At 42.9% G+C, this 24,736-nt stretch overlaps 1 protein-coding gene across 20 annotated transcripts in view; it reads right to left on the minus strand.

The window, feature by feature from the left end:
* GPR50 (G protein-coupled receptor 50) overlaps nucleotides 1-24,736 on the minus strand; it is a 280,991-nt gene that overhangs the window by 142,864 nt on the left and 113,391 nt on the right. For 2 of the 20 annotated variants that reach the window (XR_005584888.1, XR_005584895.1), the window contains one exon: nucleotides 2,687-3,067. The exons of 17 other annotated variants lie outside the window; for them this stretch is intronic. The gene's annotated coding sequence lies outside the window, so the exon portion shown is untranslated. Of the gene's footprint in view, nucleotides 1-2,686; nucleotides 3,068-15,962; nucleotides 16,700-24,736 lie in introns of those variants that run through there. One more of the 20 variants, XR_005584886.1, reaches the window with a different exon arrangement.

Consider the following 24,736-nt stretch of genomic DNA (forward strand, 5'->3'; position numbering starts at 1 on the left):
TTCTCACACAGTAAGTCATTAGATACTTTACATGTATCATCCAAAAGTAAACGTTCTCAGTCGTAGCTCTCAGACGTACTTTACTGATAGCTATGATACTCGCTTTAAGTCCACACAAACCTGCTTTTCTCTTGCTCTTTATTACCATCAAGTATTGACGTTACACATGCTGAATATTAAAAAAAAATCAGTGAAAACTTATTTCAAGGCTCCGACTGCATCAATGTGTGCGTCTTTCATTATGAGATTAAATCACATTGCAGGGTGTTTAAACCAAGATCCTTGGGGCAGGGATTCCCTTTGTTGTGTTAGGCACTGCGTGCGCACGCACGCACGCACACACACACACACCACCCCACCCCACATCCTGATCCCTGGCTGGTGAATCTTATTGCTACCACAATACAAATAAAATTAGTAAATAATAATAAAGTATAATACAATTGAGACTGATCAGGCAACACACAACTCCAGACCCTTAGTCATTAAGAGGTTGAGATTTGGTGTAAGCTTAGACCACAAACTATTTTTTTTTATATATAAGAACGTTTTTATGTGTTATACTTTGCACAGTCCTCAAATAAAATAACGGCGGCAGAAAAACAGCATGGCACTCGTGCATAAGAAGGGTAACCGGATACTGGTACTTTTTGCTAATGTTTTCACTAACATTTTCAGAAGTGCCTAAGTGAATTAGCAGCTAGAGTCCAATTGCTATTCACAGAGACTTTTGCTAAGTAGTTTAGAGGCTCTTTAAAGTTGTACCTTTGTTATCGATGTGCCCGATAAATTGCCACTGAAGTCAACAGGATCCTTCCCGTGGACTTCACTGAGAGCTGGATCAGGCCCCACACCCTTATCTTGTAGTAAAGTTCTCTCTGCCATGGACTCACCCTCTGCGATACTGTTGAGGGAGAAGAGAGATGGAGGGTTACTTCAGTAACAGCCCATTTCCTGTTTAAGGTTGAAGTTTTCAAAGCTGGATAAGGGTTTTGGTCACTTGAGTCTCATTGAAATTATTGGGAACAGGGCATCCAAATCCCCTAGGCATTTAGCATCCAACCCTAAATGTTTCTTATGAGGCACATTTTGCTCATTAGATTAAAGGATTATTCCCTGAACTACCAAATAAATTACACTTTCACCATTGAATTGTCACAAGCTTCTTCAAAATCATGTCGAATTGAAGACGAGACTCAGTGCTGGCACGCCCCCTCGTGCCTTGGTGTGGTGTAGCAGGTTCTCTCCTCCTCAGCCCCCCTACTGACAGTTATGTGCCGGCCCATGGTGGTCTGCCTCCTCTCCTGACTCAGCCCTCTGCCAGGTCACGTTTAGTTCCATCCCTTCTGGGGCAACAAAATCCAGCAAAAACAAACGTCAAATCCCTCCATCTGGCCTGCCACCCTCAGTTCTGGGCCCCGTGAGTCATACATCCTAAGGCCTTTATTAGTCCCTATCTCCTTCTTAGGGGCTTCACGCATCCTTACCAGCGGCTGGTAGGGGAAGCCAAGCTGCCCCCTACACTGGGTTCTAGTCCAGGGACCTAGGACAAGTGATCAAGGTTCATTCCGCCAGACTCCTTGCCACGGTCTCCAGGGACTATCTTCCAACCCAGCATTTCTCTGGCTTTCTCCTCGCCCTTTGTGAGCCTTCCCGTTCCTTACAGGTGTCTTCATTCCCTACTATCCGGAGAGAGATTGTGGTTCCTCTCTGCAGCCGCCTCCTTTTTTTGTTTGTTTTTTGGCACAGTGGCCTCATCACAGAATGCTATGAGCGCTATTTTCTTCATTTGTTTTTATCCAGTGTTGGGGGGAGGGGGGTTGGTTTTTTTATACCTCCTTTCAATCAGCCTGCTATCCTTAAGAAAACTTGGCAAGGCTCTTTCTGCACTACTGCATTTTCACCTTTAGGGAAAAAAATCTTGGATTCCAAGCTGACTCGATTTTTCATAAAGGAGCTTTCTTTCCTTAGAATAGTGCCCACTGTGATGTGTTTCACTCACCACTCTGGCGCCTCCTGCTGGCTGTCATGGGAATTACTTCTGCTTGCAAGAGTGCCCTGCTCTGGTGGTGCCCCGTCACCATCACTTTTGTTCCAGGATCCCACCACTCCCAGTGACACTGCCCTGGGGCTGTGCCGCACTCTGTGTTCCTCCCTTCTGGGGGACCTGCAGTCTCGATCCAGCCACACCCTCAGTGGCAACTGCAGTCCATTGTCCCAGGGCTGCTTCCTATGTGGCTCCAGCACCCTCTTCTGCCCCTACCTCAGGGCTGCAGCCTGCAGACTCTAGAAGCCACCCAGGAGCTCTCTCTAGCTCCCCTGGTCCCTGCTTGCAGCACTGCTCTGTCCCAAGAGCTAATGCTCCTTCCTTCTGCTAGGAACCTGGTCTTCTCCCCTCGAGCTCCAGTCAGCTGCTGAACTCTGCTCTGCCCTGCAGCCCTTCTTATATCAGCCTGCCGGGCCATGATTGGCTGCTGCTCTCAGCCCCTTTCTAATTAACTGCCTCCAGCGCAGCCTCCCTAGGGCTGCTTTTAACCCTTTTACTGCCAGTGAGGGGCAGCCGCCCCCATCACACCCACAATGCCATAGAGCACAATCAATAGTGTCTTTGGTTTTGCACACATTACAAAGCCCATCTGCATATATTTTAATGTTTAATTTATCACTTAAGGCTCAATGACTGGTTAACACTCTAAAAATGACAACTTTACTTTTTCTATCGTGGCTATGGAGTATAACATTAGCTTTGATTTGCGCAGACATCATAAAGTCTTCATCTTTTTGTTTCCTTCGTCCATAGTTCTTGCCATTTCTTCGCAAGCTCTTTCAGGACCACACTTTTAAATTCTTGACCACATACGGGTATGTTAATATCCAATCCACTTCCTCATCTTTTAGAGCTTGCTTGCTGCTTTGTCAGTCTTTTCATTCCCAGGTATTCTGCTATGTGCTGGAATCAGTGCTATTGTTACACATATCTACTTGCATTATTTCCACCGTTAGGACCACTATTTCACTTATTATGTCCTTTCTGTTTTCCAAAGTCCTGTTCTGATCATCAGAATGCCTGACAAGAAATCAGATAAAATTACAGCTGCAGCCAGTCAAATATCTCTAATCCTTGTTAATGACAACATTATCTCCATTAGGAGAGCCATCAGAATGGTCACATAATTTGATAGCCTTTTAGATCTCTGGATTACAAGACTAGAAACACAGACAGCTGTTCCCACTTTAGCCATGCGGTCATCTTTTGATCCATATGCGTAGACTTATTTTTCATAAGTTCATTATTTTTCATAAGTTATTCCCCCACAAATGGGGGAATAACTGTCCAGCTGTAATTTGACTTCCCATGACTAAAAAAAAAAGTTTAGTTTTCTCAATTTTTCTTTTTTACGTATCTCCTTTATCCATTTGTTGACCCTGATATTATGAAGAAGTCTGTGGCAATCCATATAGTTTTATTTACTAAGCTCCCAGCAATCCTCATAAACCTGTTGTGTATTTCTATTTTCATGATTCCCTTTTACCTTTGCCCAAAAGGTTAGATCGAATAGTTGCATCCTTATATTTAAATGTGGTTCTCCAGCGGCTATTTGCCCCACACACACTGGGGTTATCATTGCACCACATGCCAATCACAGAGCTTGGGCCTGGAGCAGTTCCGAATTTGGATGCCAACCTTTTGGGTCAGTCTCAAAAACAACTCTTAGAAACTTGGAACTGCTCCAGGCCCAAGCTCTGTGATTGGCATGTGGTCTTATCAATGCTCTATACATCATCATCCTCAATACCTTCTTATCTGCACTCCATTTGTTTCCAGCTACACATCTCAAGCAGTTAATCCTACTTTTACATGATGTTACCTGTGTGACCCTTCCAAGCTAATTCATTATCAAACGCTACTCCTAGGAACACACTTTTGATCTGAATTTTTTCACCATCAAGAAATCAGCCCCCTTCTGCTCCAAACTTCCTGTTTCTTGCACACCCAGTCCCTCCCCAGCTGGGCTTCATCATTAATTAGGCCTGGCCCACTCTCCAAGTGCAACCAATGGGTTAATTGGCCTCAGGCCCACATTAACCCTTTTACCACCCATTAGGGTAGGCACACAAACAGGGAACTCCACCATGCTAGGCAGACAACGAAAATGTCCTTCTTTTCAGCAGTGCAATACCTTTTACTGCCTTCTAAATCTCTCGAATACGTTTTTCATTAATGAACAGGCTTTAACCTTCCTTTATTGATTCATCAAGCAATTCACTGCACTGATTCATCAAAGCAGATGAACTTAAACTCTTGGTTGCTGTACATGTAAAGCACATAACTTCAATTTGTTATTGGTTCCTTCCACCCATTATAACCACCAGGCTAAAACAAACTGGATGGGGGTCTGGGTAAATTGCGATCAGACTTTAAATTGCCGTAGCAAGGCGGGAACACTGGTATTGAGCATTACAGCTCGTGGTGAGACCCAACCAACAGAGGTCCTGGCTATGGGGACTCTGCTATCATAGCAGCTTTGTCAGAAGTTGAGAGTTGTGCAAATCCACCTTAGATGGGCGTCAATATAAGAGTCTGGGGAGGTGGAAGAAGAGCTGGGTAAGACTAGTAAGATTTCCCTCTTCGTATGTTTTGCCTAAATACTGCTTTTCAAATGTGCACATCCCCCAGGCAAGGCCAAAACATTGCCAAGCTCACCATCCTAGGATGGCTTTAATAATGTCTCTAAGGAAGGCAGCAGGGCATAAGGAATCGGTGCACAAGATTTAGAGGATCATCCCCCTCCATTGTTAATTTGATCGAGGCGATCTGAAAACAACCCCTTATGCATCAAATCCCTCTGATGCTCAGGAAATAGCATCCTCCATGGCACGCTCAGAACTATACTCTCCTCCTTCCCCTAGCACTCAGGTCTCAATCTTGCCCCCAATGAATTCTCTAGGATTTTCCCCCTGATTTCAGTGGCAGCAGGAATAGGCCCTGGCTTGCCTAGATCCTCAATCCTCAAGTTTCTGAGAGGCCCAATCCCTCTGAAATCAGTGGAAATTGTGGGCGCTATCAGAGAGTTGTTAGAGTTACCACATTCTTCGTGCTAAATTACAGATGGAACCACATCAAAACCCCACCTCCAAAGTTTTTGTAAAGTGCAAAAAAAAAAAAAAAGAACTTCCTACTCACAGGACTCCAAGCTGAGGAAGTTGCTGCTTTATCCACCTGCAACAAACTGAAGCCTGGTCTACACCGAAAACTTAGGTCAACCTAGCTACATCGCTCAGGGGTGTGAAAAACCTCACACCCCTGAGCAACATAGTTAGCCTGACCTAGGCAGTGGTATAGAGCCTGCTAGGAAAGAATTCAAGAGAAAAAAATTTCGCTGCTAGGGAAAAATTCAACAGAAAAATTCTTCCATCAACCTAGCTACCACCTCTCGCAGGGATGGATTTACTACAGCAGACAAACCGTTCCATAGCTGTAGCAAGTGTTTACACTACAGCAGCATAGCTACAGCTGTGCCACGGAAGCATTTATAGTGTAAACATAGCCTTCTGGGAGGAATGGGGAGGGGCGGAGTGACAGGGGGAGGACTCCCACTGAGAAACAGGAAGTAGGGAGGAATGAAGCATGGCTCCATCCTCTAATACTCTGGGGTAACCCAGTTAACCCCATGGTGGCCACTTGACTATATCCTCGACCTTTGGAGGGAGAGAAGTAGGGTGAAGAATCAAAACCTGGACATGGATTTGAATTTGGCAAATGGTCCCTATCTTTATAATAGTTTTAACCAAAAGCCTGGATACAAACACTGGCATCCCGATCACAATTCTGCAGCATCAGTCCATCTCTAACCAACAGATTTGTTTTTCTCTTTAACAATTTTAGACCAAGAAACTTCCATAGAATTATAGCTTCTGAGCGTGAGGGCTTGAAATAAACGTCGGTCCAGGGGATCAAGACCATTTCAATCTCTTCTCTTATTATTTTCCCGAGCAATCGCTATTTTCCTATATGGCGTAAGAATGTAGATCACCCAAACTACAAGCTTGATTGGGGAGATAAGTAATAAGTGTCCAGTTTTGTTGGCAAATTAAAATAAACATTTTATGCCAGGGATGGAACATTTTTGCTTCAAACATATTTGGGGGAAGTCCTAATACGCATGTGCGCTCACATACGGCATGCCATGTTCAAGTTCAGATCTAAAGGCCTTTAAAGCATTTCTGATCCAATGAGAACCAACCCAAAGAGCCATAAATGCATTTCTGTTCAAATAAGCACGGATTGTGGTGGCTTGTTCCTATGTGTCAGAGCTACATGGAGCCTCACTTCCTTATTAGCAGATAAGAATGCATTGAGTTTCAGAGTTATTATGGTTATAATGTTCCCAGTGCAGAAGTATCCAGTACTTTATAAATAATACATCGGGTCTTCAGAGACAGCTGGGAAAGCCAATTAGCTGAGCCTAAATCTGCATATCAATCACGGAAAGAGTATCCCTTGTTCAGCTACCAGGCAAAAAGCATCTCAGAAATGCAAGGTGTACATTTATAATGTTCTCATCCTCCCACACCAGATTAGTCATCGGGTGGAATTAATGTCTGGAATAAAATAGAAAAAGAGATGAGCTAACGTGTGGCAGATCTACAGTGCACAGCTCAAGCCAGTGCTACTGGTCCTGCACTTCCAAGCACTAAATTCACTCTCAGTTATTTGCAGCTGGCCACCATGAGGCTTTCTGTGCCATATTAATCCTGCAGGGCTCCCGGGCACAGATGGCATGCATAGGGAGTAGGGGTGTCAAGCAATTTAAAAAAAATCACAATTAATCGCTCTGTTAATCAATAATAGAATACCATTTACTTAAATATTTTTGGATGTTTTTCTATATTTTTATTTCAATTACAACACGGAATACAAAGTGTGCAGTGCTCACTTTATATTTATTTTTATTACAAATATTTGCACTGTTAAAAAGAAATAGTATTTTTCAATTCACCTAATACAAGTACTGTATTGCAATCTCTTTGTCATGAAAGTGCAACTTACAAATGTATTATTATGTACAAAAAAAACTGCATTCAAAAATAAAACAAGGTAAAACGTTAGCGCCTACAAGTCCAATCTGTCTACTGCTTGTTCAGCCAATCGCTCAGACAAACAAGTTTGATTACAATTTGCAATAGATAATGCTGCCCGCTTGTTTACAATGTCACCTGGAAGTGAGAACAGGCATTCACATGATACTATTGTAGCCGGCATCGCAAGATATTTATATGCCAGATGCGCTAAAGACTCGAATGTACCTTCATGTGTCAACCACCTTCCAGAGAACATGCCTCCATGTTGATGACGGCTTCTGCTCGATAACAATCCAAAGCAGAGCAGATCAACGAATGTTCATTTTCATCATCTGAGTCAGATGCCACCAGCAGAAGGTTGAGATTCTTTTTTGTTGGTTCGGGTTCTGTACTTTCCACATCTGAGTGTTGCTCTTTTAAGACTTCTGAAAGTAGCTCCACACCTCAGCCCTCTCAGATTTTGGAAGGCACTTCAGATTCTTAAACCTTGGGTTGAGTGCTGTAGCTATCTTTAGAAATCTCACATTGGTACCTTCTTTGCGTTTTGTCAAATCTGCTGTGAAAATGTTCTTAAAACTAACAGGTGCTGGGTCATCATCCGAGACTGCTATAACATGAAATATATGGCAGAATGTGGGTAAAACAGAACAGTAGACATACAATTCTCCCCCAAGCAGTTCAATCAGAAATTTAATTAACACATTTTTTTAAATGAGCATCATCAGCATGGAAGCATGTCCTCTGGAATGGTGGCCAGAGCATGAAGGGGCATGTGAATGTTTTGCATATCTGGCATGTAAATACCTTGCAACGCTGGCTACAAAAGTGCCATGCGAATGCCTTCTTCTCACTTTCAGGTGACACTGTAAATAAGAAACAGGCAGCATTACCTCTTGTAAATTTAAACAAACATGTTTGTCTTAGCGATTGGCTGAACAAGAAGTAGGACTGAGTGGACTTGTAGGCTCTAAAGTTTTACATAGTTTTGTTTTTGAGTGTAGTTATGTAACAAAAAAAATCTACATTCTTCACTTTCATGATAAAGAGATTACACTACCGTACTTGTATGAAGTGAATTGAAAAATATTATTTCTTTTGTAATTTTTACAGTGCAAATATTTGTAATAAAAAATAATATAAAGTGAGCACTGTGCACTTTGAATTCTGTGTTGTAATAGAAATCAATATATTTGAAAATGTAGGAAAACATCCACATTTTTAATACATTTCAATTGGTATTCTATTGTTTAACAGTGTGATTAATCGCAATTAATTTTTTTTAACCGTGATTAATTTGAGTTAATCATGTGAGTTAACTGTGATTAATCAACAGCCCTAATAGTGAGGGATCACTCCAGCCCAGAGTGCTCCACATGGGCTCCGTGGGGTGAGCACGTGGAGGGGCAACAATGGATTTACATGAACTCAGCAGCCTGAAAACCCCACCAAAGCAGGGGCCATGATTTCCATACGAAGACTGGAAGAGCGACTGCAGCATCTGTGGGCTGAGAAAGTGAGTTTAATCCACTCCAGCCCCTGCAGAATTCTCCTCACAATGCCTGCTGGTGACTCACCGTTCATGTGGGGAGAGCTGGACATCCCCAAAAGAGGGGGAAAAACCACCCGAACACCACCATGGATTCAGCGGCATTGCTCCACATTCACATCGTTCTCACAGAGATCAGAATCTAACACCCTAGTATAACTGTTTCCCATCAGCATGTATGCTGAGCTCTAGCCGTATGGGTCATCTTTACTTAGTATTTAAACTTCTTATGCTTCAAGCTGCTGCTTTCTTCTCCCTAGTCCTGGTGTCATCTGAAACCTGTAAATATTCCATGTTACCCATGCACTTATATACAAGATGGGTCATAGTCGTCGTATGCAGGTCTTTTCCTATTCTCATTGACTTCAGGAGAAGCAGGATTGGACCCCGAGCTCTACTGAGCATGTGCCATTAACATAAATGCAAAGGGAGGATTTTCCATGGCAATATCTGATGTATAACAAATCTATACTGAAAGCACAAAAATCTTTTTTTTTTTTAATCTGGCCTTATCTTAGCCAGTTTCAACCTGTTCTTTCTTTAATCCATATCTATCTCCTCTCTGTTTTGCACTTATGGTTTTTGTTCAGATGACCTCATCTTACTTCAATGACAAAAAAAACCCAAAAGAGCCCATGTGAACATCTTCCGACTTCCTATGTCTTTATGATAGGAAATTAAAACCATGTTTTATTTACTAGCTGAGCGATCCGAATATCCTGTATCCCAACATCTAAGTGTGGTTGGTTACATATGGGCTGATGCAATATTATGTTTCGAGCATGATATCCCAATTTTATCTATATTATTGCTTTTGACAGTCAGCCATAGGAAAATTAACAATTCTATAAAAACACAGAAATGCAGCCAGGGTGTGTTAGGACACTTGTCAACACCATCTCTGAGAAAGGTTTTAACTGGCACCAGCATTCGTGCTTATATTGATGCAATGTCGGCCGGCACATCAACCTATTGCCAACATTTAATGACTTGAATGCTTAGAAATGAGCCTGAACAGATCATGCAAATCATCTGATTATATGAGAGTCACACATGAAAGAGGCAATATTAAAGGAATAAGGACTCGCCCTAAAGCTTTTGCAGCATTCTACCTAAGGTTTGCTGAATAATGCCATTAGACACCTTTACTTTCCAGGTTTTATGACTCGTTCTCAGATATTCACTTGGACAAACAAAAGCTACAGCTGAGATTCACTTTTTTTTTTATTTCACTTTGTCTATTTTTAAATTAAGACTGTAAAAAAATTTTTTGCCAGGTTGTGATGGCTGATTCTGATTATAAGCTTCCAAAATGTGTCTGATTTGAAAGACAGTTTGCAAGCAAATAGCCCATTTCATGGTGCAATGATTTTTACTCTTTTGGGGAAAAAAAATGAAAACAAGGAACAGAGCTGTTGCAATTTAAAAGTCGGCTGCCCTGTTTAACCAGTAAACAACTCCAATGAAATTACGAAAGTGATTTGATTATGTGCTTAAATACATATTTAAATTTTAGAGCTGTTCCAATCTGTTGAGTAAATAAGGACTTAAACGTCTTCTAAAATACAGAGTTCATTAGGTACTCTGGAATGTATCTATATATTAAGAGAGAGTGTAGGGCACTGGCCTGTGTCTTAAAAGACTTGGGTTCTATCCTCAGCTTTGCCTCTGACCTGCTGCATGACTTCCTTTCTCTGTGCTTTGGTTTCCCTTCTGGCTTGTCTCTTAGACTGTAAGCTCTTTAGGGCAGGCACTGTTTATTACTATGAATATATACAGCATCTAGCACAATTGGTGAAGCACATACATAAAGTAAGAGATGCTTCTGTAATACCAGTAATAACCTGCAGGCTATCCCAGGCACAAAAAGCCCAGCCCTGCAAACCCTTACACATGAGAAGTCCTATTGCACCCAATGGGATTACATCTGTTAGGAAGGGTTGCAGGATGGGGCTTCTTAAAGGCTGGGAAAAGACACTGAATTAAAAAAAAAAATTACTGGCACGATCCTGCTCCCTGCAAAACTCACCTTGATTTATATGGGAGCAGGACTGGGCTCCCTGCTAGTGTGAGATCGGTTTCTCAGAAACTAGAATCTATCAAGACAGGACTTGACTCAGTAAACTGAACGACAAAGGCCGCACCGCAGTCCTGATCCTAGTAAACTCCATGGGACTTGCAGCAGATAAGCCCCAAGCCTCATTCTGCTGGTGCAGTGGTACAAAATACCCACTCCTAGGCAGCTTGTGCGAGAAACTTTTGAAAACCTCTGTCCTTGTCAGCTGAAGAGGGGCAAGCACAGTGGTAAAATCCACAACACAGAAAAAGCTAAAGAACAAAGCTGATTTAGTCCATGCTGTTTATATATCCCTGTTGGCGATTAAAACAAACAACAGTGCCTGGAGCATCACTACATTGTATGCAAGTAAAGATCCCCAGGTCCCATTAACATCAATCCCCACACTGATGCAGAGCACAGGGGTCCGTGCTATCTGATCCAGCTATAGGATCAAGACCTAAAATTGCATTTCCCCCCCATCTCAAAGACCACAAGCAAGACGGGACATTTTAGGTCAAGTCCTAAACACCTCTGATCTCAAAGCACTGCAAGCAAATGAGAAAGCAGAACTATACAAGAATCAGCAGGAACATTTTTCATAATTAGTTTAGTTGTCATACAACTGAAATGTACAAACACTGGGACTTAACTGGTACCTAGGAGTTGGGCTGGTTTTTTGCATGGCGGTGAATTTCACCCTAAGGAGAAACATAACTATGTATGTACAGAGAAAAAATGTTGTTGAGGTTAAGACAGAACAGGAATCAGGGAAAGTGTTCAGATTAGAGAATCCAAACCCCACTTCTCATTGGGAGTTTCACTTGTTGGGGGGGAAAATGGGTCTCAAACATTTTCCCACTAAAATTTCTCAACAATAAAAAAAAAAAAGAGAAACATACGATTGCGGCAATTCAGACAGTCGCTTAGAACAAACATGGTTCATTTTCAAGTCCCATAAAGACAAGCTAAACTACTGCCCAAAGAATTATAGAAATGTAGGGCTGGAAGAGACTTGGAGAGGTCCATTCCCACCACCACCCCTCGCACTGAAGCAGGACCATCCCTGACAGGTGTTTGTCTAATCTGTTCTTTAAAACTTCCATTGATGGGGATTCCACAACCTCCATTGGGAGCCCGTGCCAGTGCTTAACAATCCTTATCGTTAGAAAGTTTTTCCTAATATTTAACCTAAATCTCCTTTGCTGCAGAGTAAGCCCATTACTTCTTATCCTACCTTCAGTGGGCATGGAGAACAATTGACCACCATCCTCTTTATAACAACTCTTAATATAGTTGAAGATTATCAGGTTCCTCAGTCCTAAGACTAAACTTGCCCCTTTTTTAAACCATTCCTCATAGATCAGGCTTTCTAAACCTTTTATCATTTTTCTTGGTCTCTTCTGGACTCTCTCTAATTTGTCCACATCTTTTTTAGCATGTGGCTCCCGGAACTGGACACAATACTCTAGCTGAGGCTTCATCAGTGCAGAGTAGGGAGGGATAATTACTGCCCAGGGCTGCATGTCATTAAGGCTGAATAGAGCAACCACCATGAGAGCATTATCTGGGATGGACCGGCTGGCAGGTTGACTGTCAAAAGCTAGGCAAGAGGAAGACTTCATCGCTAACGAAGTGGCATCAAGCAATGTGGTAAGTGCACTGAGGCTCACACAAAGAGGATGGGGTTTGGATGAGGGAGTTTCCCTGAGTGGGTAGAGGAGGAAACAGTCTGGGGAACACTCTCCGGAAGGCAAAGTGAGAGGTCCCAGAGCTGCTGGGTAGGATAAAGAATGCAAGTTAGGTCTGTCTGTTCCTGTATCTCAAGAGGGCAGCCTAATCTAACGTAGCTTGGAGTCAAGTGTAAGATTAGAGGAGACTAACCGTACATGGTGGCTGTTTTGAAATTATTTTCTCTGATGCTTTGTTCCATTCTCTAATAAACTATTTGTTTTCTGAAAGCGGTTGGTCTTTCTAGAGCATGGATCACAAGGCACAGACAGGGTGCTGTACCTACAGCCCACTCAGAGTAGGTCTATATTTGGAGCTAGGGGTGTGATTCCCAGCTCGTGTAGACGTACTTGCGCTCGCTCTCATTGAGTGTAGCACACTAAAAACAGTGGAGTAGCTGCAGTAGCACGGGTCACAGCTCAGGCAAGCCGCCCAAGTACGTACTCAGAGGTCTGGACAGGTTTGTACGGGGAGTGGCCCCTCCCACCACTGCCCATGCTACCACAGCTACAGTACTATTTTTAGCTACCCCAAGTATGTCTCCTCCAAGTGTAGACGTACCCTAAGAATGGGAGAATGGTAAAATCTCTCCCCTCCCCCACCCCGTACAGATAAGGGCACAAGGCTAAACATCTGAGGGAGTGCACACCGAGACCAGAAAGGAGACAGGTGTATGAAGCACCATAACCATAGGCATAGGCAGTATGGCCTAGAAGCCACAGCTGGGCTGTTGTCCACAAGTCGAGGACAGCCACAAGGCAGTAGTCAGTGAGCAGGGTACAGAGTAACCACCAGAGCTGGGATCAGCAGGTAAGCGTCAGAGACCAGAGATAGTTACTAGGCTGGAATCAGGAGGCAAGAGTCAGGCTGGGGTCAGCGACGGGCCATCAGAAAGTGAGGGGAGGTTTGCAGTCACAGCAAGCCAACAGCCCGAATGTGTTGCCCAGACAACTTCCTGGGCCACTCTCCAGGTTTAAATAGTGAGCACAGGCCAATCAGAATGCCACAGGATGCCATTGCTCCGGTCCCTTTGGGCGGTACTTCCTATGGCACCTGATCTCCACAGTGCTCCTTGGAGATGGCTCTACAAAGCCTCCTAGTGGCTACGTACGGACATCAGCTATCCCAGAGATGTCTCTAGAGATCTGGTTCTAGTCCCATGGTTCCTTACATATATGCTTTACCCTTACCTAAAAGAGCTAGATCCTTATCTGCTGTAAGCCTACAGAACTCAATTTGGTCCATTACCTCAAAGATAAATACAATTGCTATAAATCAAGGACACATTTCAAAATATTCTGATGCTGATTACTGGGTAGATACATCCAGTTACCTAGAAGATTTTATAAACTTTTTGAGACCTGTAAAATTTGGTGACCAGCGCTACATAAACTAGATTGATTGTTTCTCTTGCAGATCATTAAAAAACAAAATTTCTGGAGGAAAAAATATCTTGAATAAGATAATTACAGATTCATGAAAACTACTAACAGATGCTGTACAATTATTATAATTTACAGATTTGATTGGTGACAGGGGTGGAAACTCAGGTTTGTCATGATTAACTACTTACTGCTGTAGAAACTATTTAAATCTGTCTCAGTGAATATCCTGGCCTGATGTATTTCATCCAAAAAAAAAATAGTGCAAAAGTTAGAACTAGTGATATTGATCCTTCCTTGTAAAAATTGTTAAGGAGGTGATCATTTGGTTATGAAGTTCTGATATTTCTATGCATCCTTTTAATATCCCTTTTTATCCTAGCCTGCAGTCAGTGAGGAGCATAATTTTAACTGGATTTAACTCACCATCCCCACCAGGATAAAGCCATGGTAGATAATACCATCAAATCAGTGACGTGTGTTGAAAATATATGTTAATGTGCTCACCTCCTTTGTAAAGTGCTTTGAGATCTACTGATGAAAAGCACAATTTAAGAGTTAAGTATTACTGATACCATTTTTCAATATCACTTCTACTGAAACTTAATCAGCTAGGCCGCCCGTAGAATTTCACTGGCATATGGCTAGATAGGAGATGCACAGCACAACACATTCTTGTTCAATGTCACTAGACTGAGTTGGATCCAACAAAACACCCTTTCATTGAATATTTCTGTTGCAAATACAAGCAAATTCATTGATGAGACAAAATAAAGTAGGAATTTTGGGGAACAAGGAGGAAATCCAATTAAATTATCCTACTCACAACTCCTACTTCTGTGATCCAAGGACAGGCATGGTCAGACCAGGCCAGGGCTTGCTTTCCTCAATAGTGATTTAAACTTTTGCTAAGAAGTCCTACACTCAGAAGCTTCGCAAATTTTGGGTTTTGCACCTGAATCCCTTTGAGGAACACTCTGGAAGCCTGATCACAGCTAAAGTAAAAAGTATTCCCTTCCCTTTTTCACAGAGCTCACATTCTTCTGCTCCTTCTCCTGTCTCTTCTCCTCTCCCACTGCATCCTGGTGATGGGCAGCAGTACAAAACTCTGTGGTAGGTAGGTAGCTAGCTAGATAGGTGGGTGGGAAGCAATGTTTACCTAAGCCAGGGAAAGGAAGGAGAGCTTTTAGCAGAACTGGGGAAGCTGTGTATTTCCCACCCACACCACAGTCCTCCTTACTGTTGATCAATGAAAGCTACACAAGCTCAGCGCTTTGAAAAATCCAGCCCTTAATTCAGGTATATTTCAAACGCTGCAGACCCGGTTCTTCCCTCAGGCATACAGAACCATGCCTGTGTTTCCAAGAGCCAGACTGGACCCTGTATACCTACCTTAATCCACATTGAAAAAGTGGATTTAATCTCCCTGGGCACTTTAGGTCTCCAAAGACATTTGGAGTTTAGAGGAATGTTTTACTCACTCACAACCCATTTCCCCCCCCCCCCATCTACTTCGTCCTGCATTAATAACTGTTATAATTTGTGACATTACAGCCATTCCCCCAGGAAAAGAGCAATGTCAGCAATCCAAGGCTGAGACTTCACTGCTTACAAAGCAGAGACTTTATCCAAACACAGTAATAATGACAAAGTGAACAGAAAATTAGCAGGAAAGAAATTGCTTTGTAGTTTTGGGAAAATTCCATTAAAGTAATTGTTCTACAGTGACACTTGAACACATTTGGAACAGTTTGTGAAGTTTATTTTTAGGTATAGTTTCCAAGATGAAGTGCTAACACATAGGGACAGATTGATTTATTAACGAGTATTTATAAGCAGTTGGATGGCGCTGTAACTTTTTCATAAATAATAATGATATACTTATGTAAATATGTGACACAGCCAATGTGCATCGAACAGGGCTGTTTTGCAGCTCAGGATCTGCTACTAACAGTTACCTGGCCAAATTTTGCTCAAATTTTACATCAGTGTTAAACGAAGACTTACTCCAGTATTAGACAAGTGCCAGAGACAGCAGAATTTATCCCAAAGTGATCGCAAAGGTGACTATCGCTTTGGCTCTATATCCAAGTTTCCCTTTATTTCTGCTGCAACCTTTCCATGCCTTACTCCCCAGCAATCTAGAGTTGGCCTGGTATTTTGTTTTGTTGTGTGCTGGTATGCTGTTTTGTTGAGCTGAACAGTTGTCATTAATCCCCACCAATGCGCCATCCCGACTCATCCTTCCCTTTGCCGGAGCCTTTAACTGAAAGCACAATTATTTGTACTGCAGTAGCACCTGGAGGCTTTCGTCAGGAGTCAGGGTTCCACAGTGCTAGGTGCTGTACACACATTAACATAAAGCTAATCCCTGCCCTAAACAATTCACAATCTCGTGCTGAATTTGCAGCATCACGTAGGTAAGGAATACTTGTGTAAATACAGGTTTGCAGGCTCAGGCCATTAGGCAAATAATAGAGAAGCTGAAGGGAAGACTACGCAGCCATTCTAAGGGTATGTCTACACTGTAGTCAGAGGTGTGAATGGCAGCTGGCGTAGACAAACATGCACTAGCTAGCCTCCAGCTAGCTCACTATACATAGTAGCGAGGCTGCCAGGGTGTGGGCTAAAGGGATGTCAACATGACATCCAGCTGTTTTGTAGATCTACCCTAAGCATGGTAGGAGCAAACGTTTAGTTGTTCCAGACCACGGGCTCCCAAAGTGTGTGGGCTACCGGTGGTCTGCAGAGCACTTGTTGGTTGTCAGAGGGGGACTGGGTGGTCAAATGGTGCTGGCTGTACTTCTTGGGACAGATCCAACTCATCCCTGATGTTAATCAAACTATATAGATGAACTGCACCTGAGGATCTGGTCCCTTGTTTCCTGCTCTTGAATTGCACTTAAAAAAAAAATTACAAATACATTCAATATTTCCTTAATCTTACTTAGCGAGATCTTATTCGACTAACAATGAGAGAGGAGGTGATCCATGAAATCACAAGCAAGTTGATGGCAAATGGCACAGGAGATGCCATTAAAGACTTTTTTTCGTTGTTAAAATGTGGTCCACGGCATAAAAATGCTTGGGACCCCTTACTCCAAACATACATTCTAAGACATGTAAGAGATCCTGTAAAATCAGTACCTGTTGATTGCAAAGCCTTTTTGTTTACAGATAAGAAAACAGCAGATAAATAATCTCTTGTAAATCATGTAATGGATAAATGAAAATTAGCTGACCAATTGCCACTCAGGTGATAGTTATGCAATTGGGATGGGCTGGAATACTGGGGAAAAATTCACTTTTGTTATGCATGATTTAACTTTAAAAGGAAATTTCCAAAACAATTTGCCCTCACACACCACAGGGATGAGCATCTAAAATTACTTGGACAAAGAGAAACAATGTGAACAGCTGATACCTGTGGCGTGGAACTGCAACATCGACTTAATGCAGCACACAAGACTCAGAGCCTGGTCCAAAGCTTAATGAAATCAATTAAAATAGACTCTCATTGCCATTAGCTCTCATTATACAAGCAGCCAGAGTGTTTTCATTGCTGACTGCATCCTTCTCAGACTCAAACAATGAGAAAACTGAGCATCTCCGTACAGAACAAATTTCAAATATCTGAAATGCTCAGGAAGATACATGGTGAGGGGTCGATTTTGGCAAATGAAATCACAAAAACAAAATCCTCTTTGGATTAAACCTTATCTCACAACAGAAACAGCTGTCGAGCTGTATGGGGAACAGAATGTCTGTCCAATGGAAAATTTTGCATTTCAAATTGGAACGTTGGAAATGAAAATTTTCCCCATAGGATGGGAATTTTCAAAAACTTTCATTTTGGAAGATCCAAAATAGAATTTTTTGAAAATGTCTCGTCTGGCCATGCCCCAGGTGCCTGCCTGGCTTGCAAGCTGGGTAGTCCACCCACATAACAGGTGGGTTGACAGGGATCCCAGGACGCCAAGCCTGTCTGCCTGGTTTCCGCTGAAAGTTTTGACTACGTTGACACATTCTCAGTGAATTTTAATTCCATCTGTAGCGAGGAGGCGTGGCCTCCCTCAGAAAGGGACAGGGAGGACCCACAACACGCCCCAACCCGGGTGGGCCGAACCAGGAGAGCCTCATCTGCTCCGCTGGAAGCAGAAGGGAAGGACAGGAGGGAAAGTACAAAAGGTGGATCCTGAAGTCAGTCATCTCCCCAAGATGACAGACGCAGGTACACCCAAGGGGTGGGGGGAGGAAATAAGAAGCCGCCCAGGGAAACTAGGCAACCATCTGGGCTGGGACGCAGTGGAGTTGGGTGGGCCTGTGTCCCCCCTGCCATGCCACCCCACCCCTGGAGTGGCAGTCCTCCCCCTCCCTAGGCCAGGAGGCCTGTGCTCCTCAGGCAACCCTACTGGAGCCCCATAGACTGTTATTGGTGCTCAACCCTGCCTGAGCCCCTAGACTGTCTTGGTGCTCACCCTTACCTGAACCTCTAGACTTTATGGTGCTCACAGACTGCTTAGCTGCTCTGCCCTGATTGCAGGCCAGAGCCTACCCATTGCTTTGCTGCCCCGCCCTGACTGGGCCTGGAGCGCATAGACTGCCATACTGTTCTGCCCGGCTGCGTGAAGCTAATTCCCCCCTTTGAGCTCACCTTTAGAGGTATGCGGCAGCGAGGTGGCATGGCCTCCTTCAGAGACTGAGAGGGAAGAACGGCCACGCAGCCTACACCATCAAATCAGCTCTGACCGATGGAAAACTGTTCCATCAGAAGACTTTAGAACCACTATTCACATTCTTGACCAGAACTGCTTGGGTCAAATGTCAAATGTTATTTGGACTTTCCAGTAATGAGAGGGGAGGTTACTCACTCAAACAAGAATTCACAGCAGATTTGATTATGTCACAACTACACTGCAAAAATATTTTCTGTTCACACAATTGCAGAAAAGAAGAGTAATGCTGGGAACATACCAACTAGAAGAGCTCAGTCCTGAGGGTGCTATTACTCTTACTGTAAAATTATCCACAATATAAAAGCTGTCAAGCCATGAATGGAAAGTCTATCTGGAATAGCACAGGATCACATCCCTGAAAATGTTGCCAAAGCCCATCACGTAGGCACAAAAGTTTGTTCATGCTTTCTTAGCTCCATCTCCATCTGGAAATGCCTGGGTCAGATGGAAGTGCTCAGACAGTACCTGATTTTACTCCAAAGAGAAACCTATCAATCAGTTCCTAATGTGCCCATTCTTGGGGCATGTAGACACCAGCTTGCTGGAATCTGACATTTTGTTAAAGGCTAACATGAGACGATGGGCTACACATTGCACCAGATAGAACTCAGAAAGGTGCTGCTATTGAGTGAATAAAGTAGCACAATATAATAATACCCTTCAAAACGATCTTTGGGTCTGAACAGTCATTCGCCTGTTCCCATGAAGGGAAATAAAGAAACTTTTAAAACATACTGGGGAGTTGTGATTTGGATCTGATCTCAGCAATGGGTGCAAACAGAAACTGCAGGAAGAAATATCATGAGTGCTAGTTTTCGTAAGGAAGGCTTAGCTACCTCCATAACAACACACAATTGTTCTCCATGAGGATGCAGTAATTATCTATGTAGCCCTCATCTTTAGAATTCACTGCTGATCTTCAGAGCACGCTACAAAGCTACCCTGTCTATCCATTCTGGCCCTGGGGAGAGCCAAGATGTTTGGGGAAGGTAGCATCTTTGGGAAGGTCCTTTTTGGTTGACTGTCCTTTTTTAACAGAATCTGCTATTTGTGGGGTTAATTGTGCTTCTAGCAGTTGTTTAGAGACTGAGCGCCCAAGATAGATGTTCTTGGTACATAAAGATCAAAATAAATAAAAGATGCATCAAATAAACTTGGAAAATAATGGTGTAAAAATGTAATACGGGTTTGAAAACCAAATTAGGTATTAAGAGGAGTGATACCCAGGTTAGAGTCCAGTCTGGAAACTAAACAAAACCCCCAAAAGAACCAAGATTGGACCATAGCTCATCTTCATCAGCAAAAACCTCCTGCACTTAAATCCAGTGATTCGCAGCCATATTTTTATAGTGGAACAGACATTCAGTAGTTACCGCCCCAAACGCCTCAGGTGTCCTGCCAAACAGAAGCAGAATCTGTTGCTATTTGCCATAACATAATAACTAAGGACACACTCCAATACCCACTGAAGTTGATGGGAATCTTGCGTCGGGTTTTAAATAAATATTCCTGAGGAACCAGCCAGCAAAAGGTCATATTTCTGCATCAGGCTAAAATAATACTTCCAAGGCCAGATAACACCGGGCATACTCAACTCTCAGTGACCCCAAAGTGTGCTCAGTACCTCACAAAACTGAGCCCCAGGTGTCTGTAGTAGACTCCCCCCACTGATTATGAGCATAGTCTAGATGAATGCTCCTGACCCTTCAGGCCTTAAATGAGCAGTTCTAGTGATTTCAGTGTGACTTCTCGTACAAGTAAGAGCTGCAGAATTGGGTCCAATATTGATAAAGCATTCAGGCCCTGATTCACAAAAGCATATTTACTTGCTTAAAGTTACGCACTTGCTTACATATCTTGCTGAACTAAGGCCTTAGAGATCCTTGGATGAAGAGAAGACATGTACATGTATTAATCATACATCAATAAAATCATTAATTTTATTACTACTATTCATAGATTCATCTGACTGTGCATGTACTATTGAACCCACGGGTAGAAGCGGTGAGTCCATTTACCCATAAAATCCAGAGATTACTGGGGCTGTTGGATGATTAGCTCATTCAGAGGATATTTATAAAGAAAATAGAATAGTTTAGAAAAATGTAAGAAATCTTTTCTAAAGTAAAATGATAGGACAGGCTACAATTTCCAAGCAAATCATTCAGAAAACTCAGCAAACATTTTCACTAAGGCCATGATCCTGCTGTTACACGTATGAGCAGTTCCAATGAACTCAAGTCAGAATGAGTCAATGTGAGCAAGGGTTGCAGAATCGGGTGCATGAAATGTGACTATTCGCACGAGTCAAGTTCCTTGCATAAGTGTTTGCAGAATCAGGGCCTAGCACTAAAACATTTTCCAGTTTATCAGTTAATGTCAATAGTTTCAGGCTTTCACCGCAAACTAGCGTGAAGCAGAGGAGCACAAACACGTTTGGCCAGCTTTGGCCTGGGATATTGCAAAACCGCTTTGTTAGTTATAAAGGCAAAACAAAATTCTGGCCTCATGTTTGTACTACACACTCATTGCCTGTGGAGTAGCCTTGGAGCCAGATTGTGGCTTAGTCTCAATTAATTCCGTTTTGCCCGTTCCCGCTGGCAGAGGAAGGGGAAGGGTGGGATTCTATCTCAACTTCATACCAATGGCAAATAGTTTCCCCTGCCACACTGGTACAGCTGTGCTGGCCAGCACAGCGAGGAGAAGAGTGGACAGGACTAAGGCTCCACCAATTCCAAATCCCCGCCCACCCATTTCCCCAGAAGGGCAAGACTCTGCCCCACCAAAGTTGCTCTCCCTTGCACTGATATATAGGTAGGGAGCTACAGGCCCCATTATCCTTAGTCCCCTGTGCAGGTGCTCAACAGGAGTCACAGTCTGGGTCTGCATCAACTACACTCAGATTACTTGGTTCATTTACAAAGCTGCTTTATAACTGGGCGCCTGATTCTGCATGACCTGTGCAATCAAAACCTCTGTTTGGAGCTGGGCATCCCTGAACGAAAGTCGCTATTCAAGCATTGTTATTGTTATCACACGTGATAAACCTCTTGTTGAAATGTCACCTCCAGGGCATTTTCATTGTAGGTGGAGCTAGGAATGCCACCTATAGTTCAAGTTGCCTGGCACTTCTGATTATAAGGCTCAGTTGCTTATAGCTTTTCCAAACATGAGCCATTTGGGCTGAAGTTTCCATGCTGATTGTCTGCTTCAGGCTGATTTTTTTTAAAAATTTCAACTAAAATGGTTCTGAAGAAGAAAATTAAGGGAAACGAAGTTGTTCTGCCCAAGTTAAAACAATTCTTACATGCATTTTGTTGAGAAGTTCTAGTACTCCTATGCTTTGGAGCAGAGACTTGAAATTTGGCAGGTGGGTTGTCCTGGTGTCAGGAATGTGCCTTTTGCTTTCCCTGTGAAAGTCACCCAAATTTGGCCAAGATAACAGACACTGAAAAACCTGCACATGCTCAGTAGAGACATGTTAGATTTGGGCCTCTGAATTCTCTGTCTGCATGGGGCATGCTCCAAGCTCTCTCAGCTCCTACATATTGAATGGACTGCCCACGTGCCATCCCCACAGAGTAACCAAGCTTGCTCCCTCTTGGGGCTGGGCACAGGAACTGAGGACCTTCTCTCTTCAATGACTGCCCCCAGGCAGCACGGAGGAAAAGGAGGAAGCAAACTGACTTGAATGCAGAGGAGTAAGAAATGGAGGGGATTAGGACAGAAGGAGAGGAGGAGACTGCAAAAGCCAGACAGCGGGAGGGAGCTGGGGAAGTCTGTAGATGCAGAGAGGGAGGGAAGCAGGACTCAGACTTGGGGTGTGGGAGGGAATGTCGGATAGGACCTGGGGGGAGTGCACTATAGAAATCCCCATGAGGAAATTGATAATTTTGCATTTTGTGCAGGGCTCGGATGGTGTGCAATGAGTAAATCCTGGGACCATACATTGAATGAGAATAATAGAGAAATATTGAAAAACGACTCACTCATTGAATGAAGCAGGAGATCTGTGGAACAAAAGTAGTATGTGATCATATAATTAAAGACTGTATCATAATATATATCCATCAGCACAAGGGGAACAAATTAATTCTGGCATTGCCTCACTTTGGAGTGCTTGACTTTGCAAATTGTTTGCATTAACCTTTTGATGCAATATGGTAACCTGAATGGTATTATTCCTAACCACAGAAGCACTATAGCAAGAATCCTAGATAAGATATTTATATCGTGTCCCTCAATATAACAGAGGCATCATCAAACCCCCTCCATTATGCTTCTGTTCCTGCACAATCAATACTAATTACATCCATTCTGTCACACTTTGGTGATGAGGAGAATTATGAGGATAATGATAATGGGGTAATACATTTTTTTATCCCATGCACATCAATAATTTGAGCTAATTCATATGTTTTAGATGCATTAGTGTAGATGCTCTCCAGAAACTAAAAAGATTCAAATCAGTATCCAAAATAGATGTGCAGAGATTCTAGTCCTCAACCCTAAAAGTTAATTAAAATATCTAATGCTTCTAAAAGGTAATAATTGGAGATATACCAATCTCCTAGAGCTGGAAGGGACCTTGAAAGGTCATTGAGTCCAGCCCCCTGCCTTCACTAGCAGGACCAATTTTTGCCCCAGATCCCTAAGTGGCCCCCTCAAGGATTGAACTCACAACCCTGGGTTTAGTAGGCCAATGCTCAAACCACTGAGCTATCCCTCCCCCAATCTAAATCAGTATCTCATAAAAAAATTTCAAGAGCAATCTCTTTGATGAATGCTTGAAAAACTGATGTTGTGCGTCAGGAACAAAACAGCCCCCAGACATTTTTACTATAAATATTCTGCATAATGCACTATTAAAATATGTATATAAATATATGTTAGAATTGCAGGACAATCCCATCACATCACCTTTCTGCCTTCACTTCCTCTCACTAACTTTTGGTTACTCTGGAGGTGACAGCTTAGAAATTTACCAGTTTTCTATTCTTTGAAAGTGGAGGGCCAAGAGCTTTTAGTTATTAAGGCTTCGATTTTGGTAGGTGTTAAGCACTTTGCATGATCAGCCTTGCATTTGTTCTTATCACTAGATCTTCCTTATACTACTTTGCAGTCTGCCTGGCATCAATCATAAAACTCAAAAGGACAGATCTTTCATTTAAAGAGAGAGAGAGAGAGAGAGAGAGTCTTTAACAAGAATGGATTTACCACAGGTAAGCTTATGTCAAGAGAATCGATGACTTCCTTAGAATACATTCAATCTTTTACTTTAATGGTATCTTCCAGCCATTTCCAGGAAGGTTACGTATTTCTTCTGAGCAGTGGATTTAATTTAGATTTAGCAAGGCAATAACTAGAATTCTGAAGAGAGATATCAGACTGAACCACCTTAAAATTAAAAAAAAAGTAGAAAAGTGATAGACCAGTAGCTGGTCTAATGGAGTGGAAGTTAAGAAACGGGTTCTGTTTCTGGCGTTGTCTCTGACCAACTGTGTGAGCTTGTGCTAGTCTCTTCCCGCAGCTGTAACTCTGTTTCCCCCTCCCACCTCTCAGCTATTGAAATTGTACGTTCTTTCAGGCAGGGACTGTTTCTTTTTATGCGTTTGTGCATTGCCAAGCAGAACAGGGCCTCAATCTGAGTTGGATCTGCTAGGTGCTACTATAATACAAACCACAATCTGAATAGAATTCCCTTCCTTCAACCTTGTTTCTTTTGCAAAGACATTTGGATACAGACAATTATATGTACTTTTGGTAAATATAAATATTAAAGTAGCTATTATAGTCTCTTGGTTGAAATTTGCATTTGTTCTGGACTGGACACACCATTAATGGCATCTATCACCCATTATTTTTGTTCCATCACAGCTTGTATTTTTAGTTTCTACCCGCTAAATAAAAATGCATGGAAATATACTACTACTTTGCACTTATACGGTACCTTCCTTCCAAGCATAGGCGCCAACTCCATGGGTGCTCTGTGGCTGGAGCACTCACGGGGAAAAATTAATGGGTGCTCTGCACCCACCAGAAGCCAAGCTCCCCACCCCCCGCCCCACCTCACCTCCACCGCCTCCTCCTCCCCTGAGCACACCACGTCCCACTCCTCCCTCCCGCCCTCCCGGCGCTTGCCGCTGCAAAACAGCTGTTTCATGGCGTAACAAGCTCTGGGAGGGACGGAGGAGGAGTGGGA

This window comes from Mauremys reevesii, linkage group 9 (assembly GCF_016161935.1).
Source record: "Mauremys reevesii isolate NIE-2019 linkage group 9, ASM1616193v1, whole genome shotgun sequence".
In the NCBI taxonomy this organism is placed as follows: Eukaryota; Metazoa; Chordata; order Testudines; family Geoemydidae; genus Mauremys; species Mauremys reevesii.